This window comes from Bombyx mori, chromosome 6, assembly GCF_030269925.1.
Source record: "Bombyx mori chromosome 6, ASM3026992v2".
NCBI classification, from domain to species: Eukaryota; Metazoa; Arthropoda; class Insecta; order Lepidoptera; family Bombycidae; genus Bombyx; species Bombyx mori.
Window position 1 is genome coordinate 15,709,114 of NC_085112.1, and position 7,085 is coordinate 15,716,198.

The 7,085-nt window shown below is 34.6% G+C and overlaps 1 protein-coding gene across 1 annotated transcript in view; it reads right to left on the reverse strand.

The window, feature by feature from the left end:
• Nucleotides 1-7,085, reverse strand: part of LOC110386824 (homeobox protein Hox-A1) — a 54,338-nt gene that overhangs the window by 25,775 nt on the left and 21,478 nt on the right. The gene's annotated exons all lie outside the window — the stretch shown is intronic.

The window sequence follows — 7,085 nt, forward strand, 5'->3', positions numbered from 1 at the left end:
AGAATAAAAATCAAAGGTTTATCTGCAAAACAGAGAGATTGGCATTGTATTAATAAACTGAAAAATTCATTCATCCACCATCAGCAGATTGGATTCAGTGCCATGCATCCGAAGAATGGTGCCATGAAAAATGTGCTTATATAGGAGGGGGAAAAAGGCCCATATGTATGTGATTTATGTATTAGTAATGACTAATTGTTCTTATTATTTATTATTAAAAAAATTATGATTCCAAAGCTCATAGTCTTAAGAAAATTTTAATTTAAATATTTATTTCGCACGATCCCATTCGCCCCGAGAATTGGGGCGATTCGGATATTTCTGTGTTTCAAGTTTTTAGTTTATAATTTAAAGAATTTATGAACAATTTAAGTTTTAAAATGTTTATTGCGTAGCTGGATTGTTGCTGATTTCAATTATATCAATAAAAGTTCATAAATTACATTTTTGTAAGATTTACATAATCTCAAAAAAAAATTGATCCGATTCGCCTCGGTCTACCCTAATGATTTGGTGTTTCTTTGTTCCCGATTTTACTTCTGACCAGTGGTGCAGTGTATTGTGGTCGTTTCTGAGTAGATGCCAGCACCCTGCCCATTCCTGCGGTGAAACGTTTCAGTAGATTGAGGTAGCCGTTATACAATCAATTGAGAATGCAAGGTCGAGCCTTATGTCTGAAGATGGTGGCATTCTTATTTGTGATATCTGTGGGCTTCAATGACCTGTGTATTGAGATCTTTCCAATTTTATAAGCCTTATAAATTTTAAAGCCAAGCGGTTAATTTCAATAAATCGGATATGATTTAAATGAAATTCTTTAGCTTAGCTTATTAAGCTCCTATTAGAAATTATTAAGTTTTTGAATAATTTATCGCGTATTATCGAAATTTTATTGCGACGACGAATTCTGCTGACCTATCCAAAGTTATCGCTCACGCTAATATAAAAAAACAGGAACTTCATGCTGATAAAAATAATCTCGAACAAAAATTAGTATAAATTCAAATTTAAGTATGTTATGTATTTTTATTTACGTGTTGCTTCTGTTTATTTTAATTTGTTACGAGAACAGTAAGTATAAATAAAACAGAACCATTTAATAATATGTATTTAAGTCCTTATATTTATTTTTTCTTATAAAAACTAACCCGATTTTTAACAGCGAATTCTCGCAACCAAACTAAATATATAACGCTGCACAAAAACCCGGAAAATAAGAATAAATAAAAGTAATCCCGGGTAAGGACAAGGCAGGACATATCCCGGGGGAGGCGATCAATCGTCCGGAGTGACGGACCTCCCCGAGAGGGATGTCCTCTGGACAACGAGACGTGTATTTACGTTCACAATTTCACATATAATGTATTGTGAGATTTTGAGAACTATTTCTTATTAGCTAAGCGTAGCTTTATTTAAGCGGAGGCTTGGGTAATAACGTATTGCAAATAAATAATTATATACATAATTCATTCTACACTTTGATAATAGATTTCATAAACATTCTATAATCGACACATCCGTGGACAAAAATATTACCTTTAACATTTTGGTAAGTGTATTCGTGTCGAATGAAAAGACTTCCGAAATTCCATGCTCACAGACTCAGACAATTCATTGACGAATAACTTTTACAATAAATGAGCAACAGGATAAAATAAAACCCGCAAATTATATTTTATATGTAGGTATTTAAATAACCAAAGACAAAATAGTTTGGCAGCATGTTTTTGTTTGTTATCTTTTTTCTTTCGTAGGCAATTTCAAAATTATAATATCGAATAGTCTGATCTATCGATCTGCTTTTTCTTAACTGAGCTGATGGTCTACAAACCCCATATAGGCGTAACCTTAACTAGTAGGTGAGCTCACGGGGCTCAAAGCTGACGATGTTGCTAACAGTGGCCCTAGCAAGAGCAGTGCTTCACAGAGTCTACCACCGGATCCGGCGAGAAGCTCAGTGGGCTGTGTCTGTGGGTTAATTTGCTCGTCGAGCCCTTCGTCGCAAGCAACGGGTTCGACGAAAACGATGACCGGTGCTTGTGGTACCTAAAAGCACCGCAAGTGGATCGGGAGGATCCGAAATGACGTGATCTAGCTGCAGTCTCTTTACCTTCGATTGCGGACGTAAGCAAGCATATCAAATAATTAAATCTAATTGCAGCTATTAGACAACAAACAAACACACATTATGTGTTTTCGTACCCCAATCGTGTTGAAAGTGGAATCTTAACTTTGCTTAAGCCAATTGATTGTGTGTGTGTACTATTGAAGGTCACAGTGCACGGTCGAGAAGGTCGTATTGAGAGATTGAGATTTTAACCTCAGGCCTCAAGGTTTATCCGGTTACGCGTGTCGGAAAAAGTGTAGTGCGTATTCAAAAAGCCGTTTCTTAATCTGCTTCATCACAGTTATCTATACTAATATCAAGCTGAAGAGTTTGTTTGTTTGAACGCGCTAATCTCAGGAACTACTGGTCCAATTTGATAAATTCTTTCAGTGTTAGATAGCCCATTTATTGAGGAAGGCTATAGGCTATAACATCACGCTAAGACCAATACAAGCGGAGCACCAATTAATAATGTTTCAAAATCTGTTTTTTTTCCCTTTTGAGAGCTTCCGCTGCGTGCGCTGTAGAAACGATTAAAGTTTCGCTAAAATAATGTATGACAGAATTGTTCCCCTTTAAAAGATCTAACATAAAGTTTGCGACACTATAACGTTTTTATGCTAATCAAATTTGTTCTAAAATAAAGCATTAATTTGTGAACTATTCCACGCGGACGAAGTCGCGGGTAATAGGTAGTCTTTAATAAAACTGCAGGTCTACATTGCTTTCGATGACCGATATCAGCTCTGTGATTGTATCTTTAAGATAAGAAATGACTTAGACAAAATCTAACCGAAAAAAATTGTAATGCTCACTCTACAAAACCTATCGTATTTTGCATCTTGAATGACGAAGGCGTGGTATGAATGTACTATGACAGTTGATGGTCAAGTGTGTAATATTTACAATTTATTGGTACATTTTGAAAACAATTAACATCTCCGGGTGTTTTGGCATTTGGCTTTTTGGCATTTGGCATTTGGTAAAAAAGGTGAATACCTTGAGATATGAGTTCAAATGTCTCACTTGTAACATTACAACGGGTGTCCCGCCCTTCAAACCATTATTTTTATTATGCTTCACTGTAGAAATAGGCAGGGTGGTGCTACCTACCTGTGCAGACTCACAAAACGTCCTACCACCAGTAATGTTTCCTCTTGGGTTTTAAGACATGTAATTTTTTTAATTTAAAGAACCCCGATTTCTAAGAGATACTTTTATAGGTCTTTCGTAAATTTTAAAAGTGATGCCATTTACTCAATCCGCAAACCTGGAAAATGTCAATAATATCTACTAATTTGAATCACGAGAAAAAGACAGCTAACAAGCTGTCTTTTTATATTGTATTACTTCTTAATGCGACATGAATTTAGTAAAATGTTTTTTTCCGCAGAAAGCAATAGTGTTTTACATAACAAGATTTTCCAACGTAACGTAAATCTATTTCCGACGAGATAAATACTAATCTGTCAGATTTGTTTCTTAGCTTAGCTAGAATAAAGCAGATTGTGGGAGAGGCTCCAGACACCATCGATCAAACCACTTATCAGCTCGCAATTTACTGGCTTAAAACGTCACAGTTGTCTGCCTAGATAACAGTGTTTACCAGATATTTGGGCAGCAGAATGCGATGACGAATTTATTTAGTGCTAGTGTACTTTACTTGGTATATTATTTAATTTTGTTATTACCTGCCAATCAAAATTTGTCAAAGCATGTCAATACATCTTCATCTTCTTCTTTTCACTGAGTAACTTTAACTAAATAGTTACTTACGTATAGTAACGTTAACTAAATTGTTAAAGTTTAGTTAAAGTTAAAGCTTAACTAAATAGTTAAAGTTACTCAGTGAAAAGAAGTTTACCTATTGTTTCTTCTTGCATTTTATAATGATGATTTCTTCAAAGTTTGATTTTTTTTGTTTTTATTACTCATTTCAGAAAAAATTAAGCAACATCAGAGTGATTTGATACTTCCGCTAATTGATTAATGTCAACTAATCTTGGGAGTTGAAGAATTGGGCCATAGTTTGGAAGATCAGGATATAAATCACTTAGTTTTATCAATAATGCATATATTTTTAATAGAGTTTATATGTAAAAAAAATATTAAAATAGTGAAGTGATAAAGATGGATATCGTAACAGATGATTTTCCGTAAGATTAATAGCCAAAGAGGCCACTTTCAAAGTTCAAATTATGGTAACGTTAAGTGTCTACTAGTGATGAAGCTTCAGCTCTTATTGTCATTTATGACTGCGGAAACACTAATGTGTTTGGAAATTCGTCGGAAATTTTTACTTGCATATTATTAATAGAACAAGGCTTAATATAGTTTTGGTTAAGTCGCTGCATTGGCATTTTCCAGATACTTTATCAGTTTGATGGAAGTATGTATGTACATTGCAAAAAATCAGGACCTGTGTTTACAGTGTTGTCAATTTCAAGTCTTGACTGATAAGAGGGCATGAATGACGACTGATAAAAAATTAAATGGAGAAACGTTGAATTTTTAGTCATTTTTAAAGAATTAGAATGTATGTGCAATATATATGAATTTTAGTTATGGCTTCCTATTAAAAAAAAAGAAGTGTGGTGTCGTGGGGCACCGGATAGGAACGAAGTTCCTTATTATAAAAATATTAATTTTAAGTTCTATTCGAGATATAAAGAAAATAAAACTGGAGGTTTCGCAACAACCCACAGTCATTCGGTAACGTGCGAACTTATTGTGGTACACTTCATTCACGGTTGTTTGCATAAGAGTTAGTGTATTGCGCAAACGAACGCTCCGAGATCGTGGTCAATGAATGATAAAAAAATATGTTATTTTTTGTACGATATTACAACGTTAAGTCGTACGCTGTGTGCATATCTAATAAAAATCTTACGTTACGGACGTTTTTTCCCGGTTAGGGTACCCCTCCGCATCGTCCCATAAGGAACTTCGTTCCAAAATCTGGATTCGTTGGAAAATTTCAATTGATTGAAAAGTTTCAAGTTGGTTTTCTCAATAATACGCATAGATTGGAAACGAATGCTTGGTATACATTGATGTGCCTTGTTTGCAAGGACATCAACGAATATATTTTATCTACAAACAATTACGCGGCAGGCTGCAAAATACATAATATATTGTAAACATAATATATAATATACATAATAAGTTCTATTGGAAAAATCTGAATGTATACTTTTCTATACTCACAACAATATTTTGAGGTTTGGTTGTTAGAACTTAGAGTTTAATTTTCAAGATTTGAGGAGGCTCGGTGTTGCATGATTGCGAGCCGCCGAGTAAGATTATTGGAATATTTCGGTAATGTCAACTTTAAGTATGCGGCCTCAATCGAGCTACCTAATTATACCTTACCTGACAATGCCAAAAAAAGCTTGACATATCCCATCTCGAACTTGTGATAAAGCTTCCCTGTGGACGTATTTAGTTTGGTAAATTGATTTATTGAGTGTTGACCCGTTTCGCCGGAAACTCGCCTGTGCTTACAAAAGCTCAACGGCACGAGATATCCTCGTGATCGATTAGGGATGCTAATCGGTAGACTTGAATTGGATTTCAGTTTTGTATTATAAGATTTCGAATCGGATTTAATATTGGCGTGTTTTTTTTTTATTTTTTTTTATTGCTTAGATGTGTGGACGAGCTCACAGCCCACCTGATGTTAAGTGGTTACTGGAGCCCATAGACATCTACAACGTAAATGTGCCACACACCTTGAGATATAGTTCTAAGGTCTCAGTATAGTCACAACGGCTGCCCCACCCTTCAAACCGAAACGCATTACTGCTTCACGGCAGAAATAGGCGGGGCGGTGGTACCTACCCGTGCGGACTCACAAGAGGTCCTACCACCAGTAAAGCACTGATGGTAGCACCACGGTATACAACAAGAACCAAGCTTGAGACTGGGCGCGTGACACTATACTTCTTATTGTTCTAGAGCAGGGGTGATCAACCTTTTTAATCAATGGGCCAATATATTAACTCTTATTAATAATTTACGAAACTTTTTTATAATAAATATTCGAATAAAAAATAACAAAAAAATTAAAGATTTACAAATTTTAATGGAAGGTAAAAACAAACAAGACAAGAACAGAAAAAACGAACAGAAACGAGAAAGTCGATAAAATAAATTAAATTTAAGAAATGCTTAGCGGGCCGCGTGTAGCTCATCCTTGTTCTAGATAGTAACAGTAAACTGTAGAAAAATTAAAACTATCGTTAAATTTCGACAATAAACCCACACACTACATCTTTTTAAGTTATATTATAAGACGCTGCAGCTAGTAAGTAAATTGCCTAATGTCGTTTTTTAATCAATAAAAAGATAGGATAAAACTATATTGGTCAGTATATCATATAACATGAAGTTCATTAAGTAATTTTAAGTTTAGGAATATATTTTTTTCTTTCCCCCAATAAAGCTATGTCCATTTTATGTAAATACGTAACGTAGAGTGTTTTCATGTAATATTGTAGACTATTACGTACATTTTATTCACATTGTTATTAGCATTAAAGTTTGAGCCCTAAGTTTGAGTATCGGTATAAAATACCAAAAAGTATGTAAATATATTTTAAACTAGCGACCCGCCCTCGCTTCGCTTCGGAAACATTAAATTTTATTATTGATAGTTGAGTCCCGCGATGTTATCCGCGGTTATTGTCGTACCGCGGGTGACGCCGCGGAACGAAGCTAGTCTAAAAAAAGTAGCCTAAGTTACTCCATATATTATCAGCTACCTGTCAGTGAAAATCCCGTCAAAATCGGTTCAGCCGTTCCAGCGATTAGCCGGAACAAACAGACAGACAAAAATTGTAAAAAATGTTATTTTGGTCTGTGTACCGTATATATATTCATATGCATGTAGTAAGAAGCGGTTATTTTAATATTACAAACAGACATTCCAATTTTATTTATATGTATAGATAATAAAAATAAATATTAATATAAATAA